The 17,326-nt window shown below is 45.8% G+C and overlaps 1 long non-coding RNA gene across 3 annotated transcripts in view; it reads right to left on the minus strand.

Annotated features, from left to right (window-relative positions):
- LOC122102458 overlaps positions 1 to 17,326 on the minus strand; it is a 125,341-nt gene that overhangs the window by 52,445 nt on the left and 55,570 nt on the right. Inside the window, exons 1-2 of one of the 3 annotated variants that reach the window (XR_006146494.1) lie at positions 10,291 to 11,975; positions 10,059 to 10,176 (exon numbers count right to left, since the gene is read on the minus strand). This is a non-coding gene — a long non-coding RNA (uncharacterized LOC122102458). Of the gene's footprint in view, positions 1 to 10,058; positions 10,177 to 10,290; positions 11,976 to 14,661; positions 14,792 to 17,326 lie in introns of those variants that run through there. The other 2 variants (XR_006146493.1, XR_006146495.1) reach the window with 2 other exon arrangements.

Consider the following 17,326-nt stretch of genomic DNA (forward strand, 5'->3'; position numbering starts at 1 on the left):
CCATAAGGATTGACACAAATGAGCTTTTTATTGGATCAACCAAATGTTAGGAGACTCTTCAAACTGTCAAAGTCTCATGTAGTGATGTTATTTTGAAAAACATTGATTTTGAGAAATTACAGCATTCTGGTGAAAGGTCCAGTTAATGACATCAGTATGTCTTTGATGCCTTTAGACAAAAACGGCTTGCAGTTCAATTAATGTTTCCCCTTTGGGTACAATTGACTAGGGAGGGCCTAGGACTGGACTGGCAAGTAATTTCTTCTATGATCGACCCTGTGTGTTATGCGGGACCAATAGAGTAGTCATTTAAGCAGTAAATGTTTTGAAAGATAGATGTCTTTTGTTATGAGGCACTTTTTCATTGTAGTTAAAACAATTTGTAACCAAACATTTCTTAATAATTTATCTTGCTGTTTCTTTAGCCATACTTGTTTTTTGGTGTTTCGTTTTTTGTTTTGTTTTTTGTCAGTCGTGGATATTGAACTCTGGGCCTGGGTACTGTCCCTCAGCTCTTCAGCTCAAGGCTAGCACTCTACTACGTGAGCCACAGCGCCACTTCTGATTTTCTGGGGGTTAAATGATAAGAGTCTCATGGACTTTCTTGCAGAGGCTGGCTACAAACTGCGATTCACAGATCTCAGCCTCCTGAGTAGCTATGATTACAGGTGTGAACCTCCAGAGCCTGGCTTCTTTAGCCATACTTATTGGGAAGTTATATTTGGTGAAAAATAGATTTTTTTTCCTCCCTTTATCTTTTACCTTTAAGTCTCCAAAAATGTTTCTACTGATGAATTAAGCAGGCATCTAATATTTTATATGCTTTGGAGCTGTGAAACAATATTTTCACACTCCATAGTTAGCTCAATTATTACATAAAATGGTAATGGGCATTAATGCTGACTCAGCTGTATACTTATAATGTCTAGAAACATGGTGATAATTTTGTGGCAAAAATACTTTGCTAGTGTTCTCTACCCTGTGAAAACTCACTGAAGAGCTTAAACCTGTAAATGACTCGGAAACGCAAAGCTCATGTGAGGTATTGCCTTCGCTTCCCGTTCCCAGATGGGACTGGCTGCAGATTTCAGACCCTGGGCACACAATGAGTCCCACTACTGCAGAGAGCCGATGGGAGACGCAACGACACAACGCGCAACCTCGTGCCCAGCACACTCGGGCCTGATGAAGACATCCTCAGATTCTCGATTTCCTTCTCACCACCACTGTAGCCACAGCTAAGAGTTCCATTCATGGAGACAGCGGCAAGGCCGAGGAACTCAGAAGGCACAAATAAAATTAATGCTCTAGAGCTACAAGAACATAGTTATGGGACAGTCCAGGATGTTGAAGAGGGTGGTGAAAAGCATTCTAGAGAATAAGCCTTCAAAGGAGTAAGGAACTGGCAGGAGAAAATGGCAGCTAACTCAGAGAACACTCAGAGCCTGTGGGTTATGTCTTTTTTAATATGTTGGGCTCAATGATAAACTAGAAGAATTTCACCTAGCATCAAGAGGCTACATTGGTCAACGTATGCAATAACTCGGGGCATATAGTAGGCTTTCAGCTATTGAAACATTACTTCTGTCTTCCCTTCCCCTCTTCTCAAAGTAGCATCTGCTCTAAACACCAAACCTGTCCACAAAATAAATCCATCTAAAAGAAATTTTACAATAACTACACAGGTCTCTTGATCATCAAAAATTCTTGTGAGAGCCAGGCACTGGTGGCTTATTCCTGTCATCCTGGCTACTCAGGAGGCTAGCATCTGAGGATTGTGGTTGGAAGCCAGTCCTGGCAGGAAAGTCTGTATGGCTCTCATCTCCAATGAACCACCAACAAGCCAGAAACAGAGCTGTGGCTCAAGTGGTAGAGCACTAACTTTGGGCAAAAAAAAAAAGCTCAGGGATAACACCTAGGCCCCAAGTTTAAGCCCCATTATGAGCGCGTGTGCACACACGCGCATGAACACACACACACACACACACACACACACACATTCTTGGAGGAACCACAACAGTTATCTTACTAAGTAGATTGAGATACTAAACACCATTAAACCACTGCTTTTTTATTTTTTATTTTATTTTTTTGGGTCCGATCATGGGGCTTGAACTCTGGGCCTGGGCACTGTCCCTCAGCTCTTCAGCTCAAGGCTAGCGCTCTACCACTTGAGCCACAGCACCACTTCCGGCTTTTTTCTTTTTGCTTATGTGGTGCTGAGGAATCGAACCCAGGGCCTCAGGCATGCAAGGCAAGCACTCTACCACTGAGCCACCTTCCCAGCCCCTAAACCACTGCTTTTTAATGGAGCAAATGTAATGACTCTAACTGGTAAATTTCTAACTTAAACTCTTCTGGGGAGACAGAATTGACAACAAGATTAGGAATAAAGTTTTCCTTAAAAGTTTTCAAAGGTACACATCTGGTCGATTGCATAAAGTGGTGCCAGCTTTGAACAAAGGCAACAACTATCTTTGTGTCCACTTTTCATCCATGAAAGATGGATCAGATGCGGAAAACTGGCTAAAAAGTATCCAGAAGTTAATGTCCCCTGACCAAAACTGTGTGCAGAGAAGACAGCGGAAAAGGGGCTGCGCACAGAGGCCTCTAAATCATCACACGTGTGTCAGGCACACTCATGCCCAACCCTCCCTCCCATTCTAACATATGCCCTTTGTGTGAAAAAATATCAGCAAGTAAAAGCCCCCCAGTGTCTCACAACTTCCAATCACATTTCCTAGAAATGGCTGTTAATGGGGAAAACATCCCCTTCTCAGAACTAATCCTAAGTGTAGAGAAATACGTTTAAGTACTATATATTGTTCTCTCTTGTTTAAAAAATAAAATGTGTCAGTTCTACATGAACTCTAGGACAATTTGTCTTTCTCAATACAATAAATTTCTGATGGCTACCAGTTCGTATTAGATCCGATGAGTTTCTTATTATATTGTATATTGATTTTCAATTTTCATTTTGAAATAATCTCACATTAATGAAATAAAAGAAAATTCCTATATAAGCTTCTGACTTGTCAAACACTGCTAGCTTATGTTATCCCAGCGCGGTCATTGGATTGAATTGAGAAAAGAACTTCAGTAAAATACAACTGCAAATCAAGAAACCTCATTCGAATTTTACCAGCAGCATCTGATCCAATGGTACAAGCTATATTTAGCTGTCACATGCCTTTGTCCCTTTGAATGTGAAATCACTCCTCTGGCGTTCATTGTCTCCTGACTAATCACGCTGTAGATTGACCTCTCCATTTAGATTCGTCTGATAATTCCCCCTTATAAAATTTAGATAATTAAGTTCTAGCAAGAATACCAAAGAAGCCTGTTGTCTCCAGGCCTAGGGAAGACAAAACATACAGTGAAAATGGGTCACGAAGACGAAGCTCAGAGCATGTGGGAATGTCAAAATCCAGGACATAGACCTCAATGTGGAGGGTATCCTAATAGCCAAATCCCAGAAAACTTCCTAATTACCACCATGCAGTATGGCTTGTAAATAGGAAGCCATGAGTCCAGAGTAAAGAAGATACTTTTTAAATGGAAAAAGAAAGTTCATCTTTACAGTAGAACTTGAATTCATGAATGTAGAAGTCATGATGGAAAAAGAAACTCACCGTTTTGGCAAACACCAGAGTAATAACTGCTTGGGACAAGAATTTTCAATGGGTGTTAAAATTAGTTCAGGGGAAGTATGATGAGAAGTAAACTATTTGTGTGCTTCTAAAGTACCTCCCAACACGATACCTACTCAGAGAAAAACAGACACTTTACAGTACAGAAGCCTAGCAGTCGGTAGCTTAGCCAAGAGATGTAGTGGGAAGGAAGTCCCCTGGGCCTCCTGATGTGGCACACTGAGGATTTTTAGTGATGGCTAACTAGGGCCATCTTCACCACCTTCACCCCACCTAGCACAAGAGGGAATACTCACTCCCCTCCCACAAATCACATCCCACCAGAAGGCTTAGCATTGGAATAAGATAGCCAGACAGAGCTGTCACAACCTCATCAGGTCAGGTGGGTACAGACAGAGGCAGAAGAACTCTGGATACACCTGACCATGGAAAGAGTGTCTGAGGTTTAACCGACACAGAGCTACATGTAGCAATAGGCAAAAGTACAAGATGGAACAGTTAGGATTCTAACATATCAATCTGATGCTATTTCTAGGGGTGGCTATTTGGAAAAGACCAAAGAGTTTGAATTGTCCAAAACCCCACCCAGCCTCATTTCCAGCCTCCAATCATAGATCTTTAAAAGTTAGAACAATACTGAGAAAGATCAAGAGCCAGACCAAAGCTAGGCACCAGCAGCTCATGCCTGTAATTCAAGCCACTCAGGAGGCTGAGATCTGATGATGATTAAAAGCTAGCTTGTGCAGGAAAGTCCACGAAATCCTTATCTCCAACAACCCACCCAAAAGTTAGAAGGAGAGCTGTAGCTCACAAGGCACCAGCCTTGAACTAAAACACTCAGGGACTGTGAGCAGGCCCTGAGGTCAAGCCTCAGGACTCGGGCATGAGCACACACATGCACGTGTGCGTGTACATGCGCACGCGCATGCACGCACGCACGCACACACACACACACACACACACACACAAATGTTAATACAAATGTGGTGTGGTTCCTAATTCGTAAATGTTTTACAACTAGCTTCATGCCTGAAAAGTGAATTCAATGCACACATTTAAGGGCTGCTATAGTCTGAATTGTCTGAATATTCTATGTTGTACTCTTTTTTTCTTTTTTTTTTGGTCGCTCATGGGGCTTGAACTCTGGGCTTAGGCGCTGTCCCTCAGCTCTTCAGCTCAAGGCAAGCGCTCAACCACTTGAGCCACTGCACCACTTCCAGTTTTCTAGTGGTTTATTGGAGATAAAGAGTCTCACGAAGTTTCCTGCCCAGGCTGGCTCTGAACCATGATCCTCAGATCTCAGCTTCCAGAGTAGCTAGGATTACAGGCTTGAGCCACTGGTGCCCGGCTCTATGCTGTATTCTTAACTGGAGGAAAATGGGCAGTGACAAAATGGAGCTTTCATGAATTCGACTCTGCTCCTTATAAAAGATGTCCCAGAGTGCTCTCTGGCTCTCCTTCTGCCATATGAAGAACAGGGAGAAAAAACCGTTGATTGTGAATCACAAATTGAGCTCTTACCCAACATTTACAACTACCTGCATGCGGCTCTTGGACTTTTAGCCTCCAGCACTGTGAGAAATAAATTTCTGTTACTTGTGGTATCCAAATGGAGTAAAGAAAAAAAACAGAAAAAAGAAAGGAGAGTTGGTTCTGTTCCCCCAGGCAACCGCTTTGTGCTCGCTGAGTGGCAGAAAGTAAGCGGTGTGAATTTGAGTGAATCTACAGGTCACAGGAAGCTGTCAGTCAGCCTGCTGGGGGCCCTCTGTGTGGAGGAAACCCCCCAAGAAGCACCCAGCCCACGTGTTCTCTCCAGCCCAGCCTCACTTCCCCTGTCAGCACAGCCCTGGTCTATTCTCAAAAGATTCTTTCCATCCTACATGGTCACACACACTCCTGCAGGCACGGGCGCCCGGCCCACCCTGGGGACAGTTGATCATGGTGGAAAACCCACAGCCTCACCTCTGTGCGTAGCAGGCTGTGGAATACAGGGGCACACCACTCTTCCCCCTTAACATGGTGGGCTTGCAGATGGGAAATCAGGCTTCCTGGCAAAGGGACCCAGGAGATGTGGGTGACAGCATTCTGGGTCTCCAGGTGTTGAGTTGAATGTGGCTCCATGAACAAAGGAAGGGAGGGAAGGACCTACAGACATACAGCTTGGGTGTTTCTCAGGGCTTGTTAAGGAAGAGGACACACACTGGTTGTCTTAATAGGCTTTTAGGAAAGAACAAAGCCATGAATAGAATGTGAAAGAGTCTACATGGGGGGTGGAGGGGGGGTTGGGGGGTGGTGGAAAGGATATAGAGGCACAGAGACACAAGGACAGTGGCTCCAAGATGCAGCTATCTCCTGATGGGATTCTCAGAACTGAGCAGGGGAGTCCTGCGGAGGGCATCATCTCTGAGATCAGAACAGAACAGCGCGGCTGGGTGTGTGGCTGGCACAAAAAGCCCTAGTGAAACGATGCTGCCGGAGCAGAGCCACACTGAGGTGCTGGCCCTGCCAGCACAAGAGGAGCCTGTGCTGGAGGAGGACACTTCCAGTCTCCCTTTGAACAGCCAGGTGCACACCCAGGGGCTGCTGTGCATGATGGCTGAAGTCACTGGTCACAGACTGGCCACTGTCCCCTTTATATGTGCATGCACACGGACACTCACCACCATATCCCGACACAACTCCTTAGGCACAGAACCCAAGCAGCAGTGTTAGAAATAGCGCTGGATGTTGGGGTATCACATAGGAAGAGCGACACTAACTCACAGGGAACTCGGCAAGGCAAAGCTTACTTCTGCAAAAGGGTCCACCATCAGCCAAATTTCTAGCAAACAAGCACTCAGAGCAGGAAGGCTGCTCCCTTTTTAGCCCTACCCCAGGCAGGCCCCGCCCCTCTGCTCGCATTGGCTGAGCTCAGGTTCACCATCAGCAAAATTCAGGGGGCTTTTCACAGGATGTCTTCATTAAAGTGCTCAGAAACAGGATGTATGTAACTAAAATGTAATTAACAAGGGCAAGCCACCTGTCCAAAGGAGGAACCCTTCAAAAAAAAAATGCTCTCATGAAGTCACAGAAAAGAAGCAAAGTATGATGGAAAAGATGCTTTTCTCACATAAACAGGTGCCTGACCACTTGGAGCAGACAGAGGGATGAGCCTGAAGCCAGGCCACAGGTCCTGTCTCCCTTGGTCTCTATGGTCTTACCAGAACCACAGTACTGATTCCATTGTCTAGCTGGTCCTGATAACGGTGAAGTTGAGAACGCAACTGAGAAGGCCACCAGGAGAGGGACTGTACTTCAAGTCCATTACTCTTGGTGAGCATGCTCAGGCTAGAGGAAGGGCTGGCTTCTTGGAGAGTGTACCAGACCAGCCTGGCATGTTTTACCGTGCTGGTAAATGTGAAAGTGTCCCACACAAATCAAAGCCAGCACGAGAAGCTGTGCCTGAAGAACCCAGGAAGTTCCTGAAAGAACTGTAAAGCCAAAGCAGGAAAATTTTGAGCAACAAAATAACGTCCAATAGGATAATAATCCAAATGAGATTAAAATGATTTTTTAAACTCTACAGTCCTTAGTAACCTAAACGAAGAAGTATGAGAGAATAGACTGATCTCCCATGCAGAAAAATTGCAAATAGGGGCTGGGAAGGTGGCTCAGTGGTAGAATGCTAGCCTTGAGCTGAAGAGCTGAGGGACAGCGCCCAGGCCCAGAGTTCAGGCCTCATGACCGGACCCCCCCCAAAAAAAAATAATAATAAGAAAAATGGCAAATAGTTTGCATACTTCTGCTATCCACCAAGAAGAATCTCCACTCCTTCAACCTGAGCTATTCACAGTACCTTCCCTCTACAGAGTACAATATGGAAAGGGATTAACTAAACAAACAAAAAGTATCTTAACACTGGAGAAAGACAAATTCTTCACAGACAGGAAATCAAATTTAATGTCATTATTGACAAATCATATTGACATGATGTCATTACCAAGGCACCTTACCTCCGCTTTTCATTCCCAAACCTGTAATTGCAATCCAGTAATGAGAATTAAAAGCATTCAGACATAGCCTGGGGGCTGGTTGCTTACATCTATAACCCTAACTACTTAATTGGCTGAGATCTGAGGATAGTGGTTCAAAGCCAACCCAGGCAAGGAAACCCATGAGACTTATCTCCAATTAACCACCAAAAAGCCAGAAGCAGAGCTATGGCTCAAGTGGTAGAACACTAGCCTTGAGCACAAATGCTCAGGGACATCACTCAGGCCCTGAGTTCAAGACTGGTACACACACACACACACACAAATTCAGGAAAGTTATGAGACACTACATAGAAGGCCAGACAATACTCCTGCAAACTAAGTCACCAAAAACAAAGAGTAAGTGACAAACTGTTTCAGCCTATATGATCCTAAAGTGACAAGGGGACTAAATGTCCAATGGGGTTCTAGACAGGAGCCAAGAACAGTGGGTACTAGAGGAATGTAATAAAAGCAAGGACTCAGTAGGTAACAGTTTATTGGTTTATTAAGAGTAACAAATGTACTGTACTGATGGTAGTAACAGACAAAAGGGGCCAGGCACAGGCTCAAGCCTGTAATTATAGCTACTTGGGAGACGGAGAGCAGGTGATCACCGCTCGAAGCTGATTTGGGCAAAGAAAAACTCATGAGACTCCAACTCAACCAATAGCAGGGCACACTGGTATAGGCCTGGCATCCCCAGTGACACGGGGAAGCACAAGGAGGAATTCCACTGCCCCAGGCAGTTGCTCATACCTGTAATCCTAGCTACTCAAGAGGATGAGATCTGAGACTTGCAGTTCAAAGCCAACTTGGACAGGAAAGCCATGAGACTCATAACCAAAACAAGCCAGACGTGAAGCTGTGACTCAACTAATAGAGCACTAAGCCTTGAGCAAAATGCTCAGAGACAGTGCCCCAAGATTAACACCCCCCCAAAAAAATGCTGAAAGGAACTAGAGGCAAGGCTTAAGTGGTAGAGTACCTGTCTAGCAAGTGCAAACCCCAGGAGTGGCAAAAACAAATAGTAATAGACAAAACGGGTACAAGGAGTATGGGAAATTCAGAACTACCTTTACAACTTTATGAAAATGCAAATCTCTTCTGAAAATCAAGTGTGTTGTGGGAAAGTGTGGGAAGTGTTTTGTTCCACTATGCTCACGAAGGAGTGGACGTGGAAAGGGTTCCTGTAATATCTGACACGGGGACATCCCCTTCAGCCTCAGTTCCCCAGGGGACACCATGGCTCTGCCACCATTAAGCCCTAACAGTTCATCAGTGTAGAAAGCAGATGGTACATGAGTGAAACCGTGAGTTAGGGAGAGACTGATGTAGCCAACCCAAGCTGTGCTTTCACATACAGATGAGGAAGATCAGGTCCAAAGGCCTGAAATCAACGGCCTGTACAGGCTTTAGCTCTGCCCCCACTGGTAGAGCATCTGAAGCCTTGAAGAGTCACAGGCAATGAATGATGTCACCTTGTCCTAAGAAAAAGCCATTTTGCAGAGAAGGAAAAGAGGCTCGGAACAACCAAGTGCCTTCACCCAGATACGAGGCGGACAAGCGATAGAGGGTCATCTCCAGGCCCCACTGGCCTGGACAGCAAGCTTATTCCAGCTCCTTAGAAACCTGGAACTGAGAAGAATAAAAGGCAAAAGGTAAGACCTGGACAGAGCTGGAATCTGCCCCAGGGGAATGATGGTAAAAGCTGTAACAGGATAGAAGTAGCCAAATGAGTGGCACTTAAACCAACTGAGTAACTGGTCTTCTTATGGGCCTTAACCTTAAAAAATAAAAAAAAATAAAAAGAATTTAAAATTATGCAAAATCCCAGAGCACCAACTGCTCAACTTGATGAGAATCATACAGTCCATAGGAAGAATCCTTTTCTCTCTCTCTCTTCCCCCCACCCCTCTCAGTGCTAGTACAGGGGCTTGAGCTCAGGGTCTAGGCTCCATTCCTTAGCTCTTTTGGGTAAGATTGGTCTCTACCACTTGAGTCTCAGCTCCATTTCTGGCTTTTCACTGATTAACTGGAGAGAGGAGTCTCATGGACTTTCCTGCCTGGGCTGGATTCAAACCACACTCCTTAGTTCTCAGCCTCAAGTCAGGATTACAGGTGTGAGCCACTAGCATCCAACCTTCCTTTCTTCTCTTGAGAGCAGTTCTTAACTACTCCATGTCCTTGCAGGCTGTCAAGAGTAAATGAGAGTGTGCACTCAAAGCTTGGAGTCCCTGAGGAACAGTCTGGGCTAGTATCATTTCTACCATCCCTACTGGTAGTACCAGTGGCCCGATCTTCACATCATCATGATGACTACTAGTACCACCCCAACTACTACCACTGACACTATTCTGTCACAGACAGTAGGACATTTGTGGTACCCAGGACTCACCTGTGTCTCCCAATGTGATGCTTCAATGAATGTGTCAACTTGACGAGTCCCCCAGAAGCACAGACAGCTAGTTAGGCAGTGCTTCTAGGTGGTGAGATTGTAATGGGAATCAGTAGACCTAGGAAAGCAGATCACCCTTGCTAAGTTTAATCATCAGGTAGTCCTTTGAGGATCAGGATTGACAGGTAAGTAGAAAACAGTGAAAGTTCGAACAGGATGAATTTGATCTTACCTGGCTGCTTGAGCTGGGGCAACCTTCTTGGTCTTCTTGTCTTCAGCTTCAGACTGGAATGGTTATCTATGCCAGTACCCCTCCAGCTCTCTGACCTTCTAGCTACACCACTAGTTACCCTGGTCTCCAGTTGGAGACAGAAGATCAGACTTCACAGCCTCTCACACTATATAAGCCAAAGCCGTAGAAGACCCTCCCCATATAGGTACAGCTATGGAAAGATACATATTTTTTATATATGCACTTATATAGGTACAGACAGACATAGGTATGTATCCATCTTCATCTTCCATTGCTTTGGCTTCTCTGAGGACAGAGGTGACAAGTATATTTTAAAGTCTTTAAAGATGGAAATCATTTAACCATTCAGCATCATGCTTACAGCAGGAAGATAGAAAAACAGGAAGGAAGGGAAATACTATGTTCTAACCATCAACAGGGAGGAGAATGCACTGAAAGCCAAGGAGATCCAAAGCAGCCTTTTGAGTGACTAGATTTACAAGCATAAGCCACTGGCGGTCATCTCCATTTTCACTTTCTAGGTCAATATCATGTCCAGAAAAATCAAGTAAGTCAAGAAAATGGTTCCTATACATGCCCTTTGTGCATTTCATGATGCCAGCCAAAGAACACTGAGAACATTCCTGGAAATCATGACCCAACCAGAGAGAAGAGCTGGTGTTAGGAAAAGAATCACAAAGCTTACTGAGGAGATTCTGAGCACTGAGGATTCACAGCCTGACCTTGGCCCTAATGATAGCTGTAATAACGAAGACCATTAAGCTATGATGGCTGTTCCTCTGGGCAGTCAGCTGTTGGATAAGCTGGACTAAGGCCCAGAAACACTGTTTTTCTCTGCAGAGAACCTGACCACTGCTCCCTCCTCTACAGAGCCCTCAAGGAACATCACTGAGGAAGCTCCTGAGTGTGGGTGTCACCGTGCATGGTGGGGGACAGATTCTATGAAAAAATAAAATAAAATTAGGCACATTTTCCTCCAGACTCACTAACCCCATCCTCTGCATATATGCCTTCATGTTTTGACATTAATTGAACTGTCTTTACTGCTAAAAATAAATTCGAGGTCAAATATAATGCATCAAAAAACCTCAATACAAAACCACAAGAAATAGTAGTAGCGGGCCAACACCAGATGTGATTTGAAAAGATGTTTGTTCTGTTTCCAGTCTAGGGTTCCAAGTGGGCTAATCATTCTTACTACTGTCAACATTGAAGAAATACAGGAAGCAACCTTTACCTGTACCTGTGAAGAAGTACAGGAAGCAACCTGTACCCTGTGGCTAAAGACCAGGGCTGCTGCAGGAATCTACAGACCAGAGAAGGCAGGGCTCTCTGATGCTCTCTTACCAGTGCCAAACAAGGCCAGTGTGTGAATAACAGGCAGGGATTCAAAAGAAGCAACCAGGGCAGGTGAGGTCAGGAGCCCAAATGGCCCAGGGAAGGGTCAAAAGAGAAGAGTCAACTGTCATCATTTGTTTTCTGTAGTTGATGCAGAATCTCTGAAAGAAATCTCTGTGAAAAAAAGAGGTTCTAGAGACTAAAAAGTCCAAGATTTGGGCAACTGAACCTGGTTAGCTCTGGTGACAGCCTCAGGGAAGGACAAATAGATTCATGTGGAGGAAAGAAAAGGGACCAGACTCTCAGTATCTACTTCACACACACACACACACACACACACACACACACACACAGAGCCGGGCGCTGGTGGCTCATGCCTGTAATCACAGCCTCAGGGAAGGACAAATAGATCCATGTGGAGGAGAGAAAAGGGACCAGACTCTCTCAGTATCTACTTCACACACACACACACACACACACACAGCCGGGCGCTGGTGGCTCATGCCTGTAATCTTAGCAACTCAAGAGGTTGACATCTGAGGATCATCTCAGGAGGCTGACATCTGAGGATCATCTTTAGAACCCAGCTTGGGCAGGAAAGTCTGTGAGGCTCTCATCTCCAATTAACCAGCAGAAAGCTGGAGGTAGAGTTATGGCTCAAGTGGTAGAGTGTTAACCTTGAGCAAAAAAGCTCAGGGACAGCACTTAGTCCCTGAGTTCATACTCTAGTACTGGCACCAAAAGAGAGAAAGGAGAATTGTGAGTACACTGGAGGACAGAACTCTGACGGACAATGAAGCTTCCTAACTGCTCATCAGCAGCTCAGCTCTGGGGAGATTTACTCACAAACATCCTTCAAGAGGCACAGGAGGCAGCACCCTGTCCAGCAAGCATCCTGCAGAGAGAGCAGAGCCCTCCTCATCCCCCCAAGTGCAGTCAGCCACATCCACAAAGGCTGTACCTGTCAATTCAACCAACTGCGGATGAAAAAGAGGAAAGAAAGAGCTGCATGGAGACTCAACATGAGCACCCTGCTTGCTTGCCATTATCCCCTGAACAATTACAGCAGAACTATTTGCAGAGCATTTATATTGCGGGAGGTATTCCAAGTGAGCTAGAGATGATTTAAAGTATACAGAAGAAGGTGTGATGTGCATAGATTATATGCTAATCATATTCTATTCTGAATAAGGCAAGCATTCTTAGACTGGGGTATCTTTGAACCAGTTCCCCAAGAAACTGAAAAATGGCTGTTCCAAATAGGTCTGGAATACCGTAGGTGTGTACCTGTGCCCCTCACCTCAATGCAGGGCAAGGCCTCACACACTCCATCTCCCAGTGTCATGGGAAGGCTGAGCACCCAGCAACTGAGAAAAACAAGCATGTGACACAAAAGAAGACAAAAGGATGGCATGGGTAGGGAGAACAGTACTGTGCAATTCCCTGCACCGGCCACACAGTGCCGACTGCTGAGCACCCAGCTTCCTCCTCACCCTCTTCCCATCCAACAGAATTGTCCAATCTGTGGCAGCCATCATGCATGTCAGTTTCCATGTCATCATGGTATTTATTCTTGCTAGCATCTTGTTAAAGAATAATTGTCACTAATCTCATGCATTCCTCTGAACCTTTCAAAACTTTGATCTTCTTGTGCATTCTCTCTCTCTCTCTCTCTCTCTCTCTCTCTCTCTCTCTCTCTCTCTCTCTCTCTCTCTCACTCTCACTCTCCTCAAACCATCCCTCAGGCAGATTTGGGCATAGGTAAAAGGCTGGGGAAACAGTATACCCAAGACTTTGGAACGGCCTGGGAACACAAAAGGAACATTAAATAGAGTCACTAAAGCACATTTTAAAAATTAATAAAGAATACCACTCCTGCTACTCATAATCGTAGCTACTCAGGAAGCTGAGATCTGAGGATCAGAGTTTGAAGCCAGACTGGGCAGGAAAATCCATGAGACTTTTTTTTTTGTCCTGGGGCTTAAACTCTGAATCTGGGCACTGTCCCTGAGCTTTTTTGTTCAAGGCAAATGCTCTTCCACTTGAGCCACTTTTATTAGTAGTATATTCGTGATAAGAGTCTTAACAGACATTTCTGCTTGGGCTAGCTTCAAACCATGATCTTCAGATCTCAGACTCCTGAGTAGCTAAAATTATAAGGCATGAGCCACCAATGCCCAACTCCTGAAATGGAGCTGTAGCTCAATTGGTAGAGCACAAGTTTTGAACAAAAGAGCTCAGGGACAGAGCCTAAGCCCTGAGTTCAAGCCCTAGGATTGGCACACCCCCACTCCTAAAGAAAGAAAACAACAAGAACACCCCTTTTTCTGTGTGGGAGCACTTCCTGTGCCAGGCTGGGCTACCTGTGAAGCTCTGTCTTTGCTATATCTCATTCATCCCCAGAGCATCTCAGGCCACTGGGCACCACCAGTAAGGTCCTAGTCTGCAAATGCAGAACCTGAGTCTTAGTGAGGCTGAGCTGTTTGTCCCAGTGAAGGAACAGGAAAGCCTTATGTCTGCCAGAAGCCCTTGGTCTTCTCCTCTCAGCCCCTACCCCTGGGCAGCTCAGGTTTGTGCAGCTGGAATACGAGATGGAGGCAGAGGAGGAAATGCTGAATGGGTTGGGCTGGGAGGAAGAGTTCACAATCTGGGTGCCCTAAAGGTGTTCTGACCTGATTACAGAACCCTCCCTCCCTCCCCCACCCTGTTTCTTCCCCTCCTTCCCCCAATGTGGTCTCCACATATCACAGCAAGGAAGCAGGACAGGCATGGTGGGATTCATCTAAGAGCGCCAGAACAGGGTGGGTGTGGGCCTGGTGGACCCAGCACAGCACAGAGCCAGGCCATGGGGAAGGGAAGGGGCAGCTACTGGAAGCCAGCCTGCTGAGCAGTTTGTAGGAAGGCAGGAAGACGCATGGAGAATTCAAGAACCACACCTCAAGTGGTGTTGCAGATACTATCTATCTCAAAAGCTATTTTTGCTCCCACAAAGCTCAGAAGAACACCCCTTACCTCACGTCAGTTCTCCAGATACCCCAGCGTTCATTCAGGGAAGGATGTCCTAGATTTGCTTCTGGAGGGCTTACAACACTTTTTTGTTTTTGCAGGTTGTAAGTATGGAAATCCCAGGTGTAACAGGATTCTAGAAATACACAAGGAAAGAAGGAGTTATCAGCATCAGTGTGCACTTCGGGTGGACTTGGTAATGAGATGTTTCACTCATTTGAAAACTACAAGCTGCACATTTACGGTACGCCAAATGACAGTCACCAGGAAAGCATTTATGTGCTACTGTTACGTGCCAAGCCTTGTCTTAGGCATTTTATTCTTGGAAGATCAGCTTTGACGCCCATTTTAGGCGTCATGCAAGAAATCAGACCAGAACTGATGCTCCAGTCCTCCTCACTCCTAGGAACCTGTTCATTTTCCCTACTGGAGTTTTGGGTTTGGATTTTTTTGTTATTTTTGTTTTCTCATTCTTGTGTCCATTCTTTGTTATACTTCATTACTTTATTCTGAAAAATGCCCTGTCTTGAACACACAACCTGTCATGTGGATCATGGGGATTGTGTGGACCACAGAAGCAACATCAGCTTACCCTTGATATAACTTTTATCTATGCCAATGCTATCATCTAGGGCGTGTGACACATGGCCATGATGAATTGCTCAGGGAACCAAGAAAAAAAAAGTGACCCCATGAGAGATTCTTATCTTAACTGATAGTGAAGCAGCTGGCTACATGAGGTAGCCAAGGGGTTGGGATGATGTGAGGATCGAGGGTGTATGGGCAGACACCTGGATATTTCACTGTGGAGAGAACATCCAAGCTTCTCCCAGGCCTGAGGCCCAGCCTGATGATCTCAGACACATGCATCCTGTTGCCCTCCAAGTGGATGGTGATGAATCTACCAGGGCATCTAGAGAAAGTTAAGTTCTTCCACTCACGCTTCATGGATTATGGGGTGCCCCTCCCCACAGACCGACCTCCCTCCCTGCTTCCTCCCTCACAGCCCCCAGCAGATGAGCAGGCAAATCACTCATGACAGAGCAAAGGGAACGAGTTCCCAGCTCTGGGAACAGCTTGTCAAATATCCTTGCCTCAGAGCTGGGAAGAGAGCGCAGGTAGCTTGCCCTCCCCACCACAAATTTCACCTTCTGGGAACAACACGGCTATAATTTGCTTGTCTGGGGCCCTCTGGGTATCCCCTCCTCAGAAAGTCCTGCCAACCAGCAGTGCATTCAGTGGCCATCCTGTCCTCTTCCCAGCAGGCAGCCATCCTGGGCCACTGATACCAGGAAAGCATGCTTTTGCTGTCTTGTCAAAATTCAGTTGCTTGTTACCCCCTTCCCCGCCCGGCTTCCTGGCTGGTGGTGGTCTCTTATCAGAAACCCTGGGGCCCCATGAGCTCTGCCTGTGCCAGGAGCCTCATCAAGTTCCTTTAGTCTCTGAAGCTCTGTTTCTTATTTCAAGGCTGCGCTCTGTAGGTTAAGTGAGCATCTTAGCAGAGTTTTGCACTAAAAGCACCTAGAAATGTCAGCCACTAAGGAATACCTCTTAAGCAAATGCTTGAGCCTTAACTTCTTAGTCACCTCCTAATAGAACATAAAAGGTCTTCCCTCTTCTTATCTCACTACAAGGGCTTACTCAGAACAGGGGACCAGCAGTGGGGAGAAGTGAGTACATGAAGACCATGGGACTGCAGTACTGCGCAGGTCCACGGCCCTCCAGCTCCGGGTCTGCTAGGGCTCTCACTTGTCAGTTTTCTCATCTGTAAAATGGGCTGGACTGCCATACCTTCATCTCGCCAGGTTGCTGCAGAATGCTACTGTGTAAAGGAAGAGCTCAGTCATGTCCTGGAGCAATGGGATTCACGGTGACCACTGTCACATTTGTCAGCACATTCTGTAGAGGCTCTTTCTCTGAGGGTGGCCCCTCTAGCGAGGAAGCGTCCACAGCACAGTGGCCCCGCTCCGAGGTCCAGACAAGTGCAGCCATCATTCCTATCTTATAGAAACGACACTTGGATGGGCTAAGGAGGCAGTCAGACAGCCACCAATCAATACATGACATAGTGACTGGTTTGCAGACTGGCTACTAGTTTTTCTGCTAAGGCAGAGTAGTTGGAGGAATAATAACTGAACTCTGGCATCTACAGAAAAAAAGGGAGGGAGGGAGGGAGGGAGGGAGAGAAGGAAGGAAGGAAGGAAGGAAGGAAGGAAGGAAGGAAGGAAGGAAGGAAGGAAGGAAGGAAGGAAGGAAGGAAGGAAGTCTTCCAAGGCAGTTGAGCTCATTTTGATTTTGATTTTTTTTTTTTTTTGCTTGTTTGTGCCAGTCCCAGGGTTTGAACTCAGGGCCAGGACACTGCTCTTAAGGCTTCTTCCTCAAGGCTAGCACTCTACCACTTGAGCCACAGCTGCATTCTGGTTTTCTGGTAGTTAACTGGAGATAAGAGTCTCATGGACTTTCCTGCCCGGGCTGGCTTTGAACCATGATCCTCAACTCTCAGCCTCTTGAACAGGATTACAGGAGTGAGCCACCAGCACCTATGTGATTAACACTTTCATGTGTTTAGCCACACACAAGCAATGCTTCATGAAAATTAAGAAGCTAAAATGTCAAAGTTTCTCTCGCAAACGATTGCTGCGGTAGCAGGGAGAGAGTTCTGGGCAAGCCA

This window comes from Dipodomys spectabilis, unplaced genomic scaffold (assembly GCF_019054845.1).
Source record: "Dipodomys spectabilis isolate Male_0828 unplaced genomic scaffold, ASM1905484v1 ptg000783l, whole genome shotgun sequence".
In the NCBI taxonomy this organism is placed as follows: Eukaryota; Metazoa; Chordata; class Mammalia; order Rodentia; family Heteromyidae; genus Dipodomys; species Dipodomys spectabilis.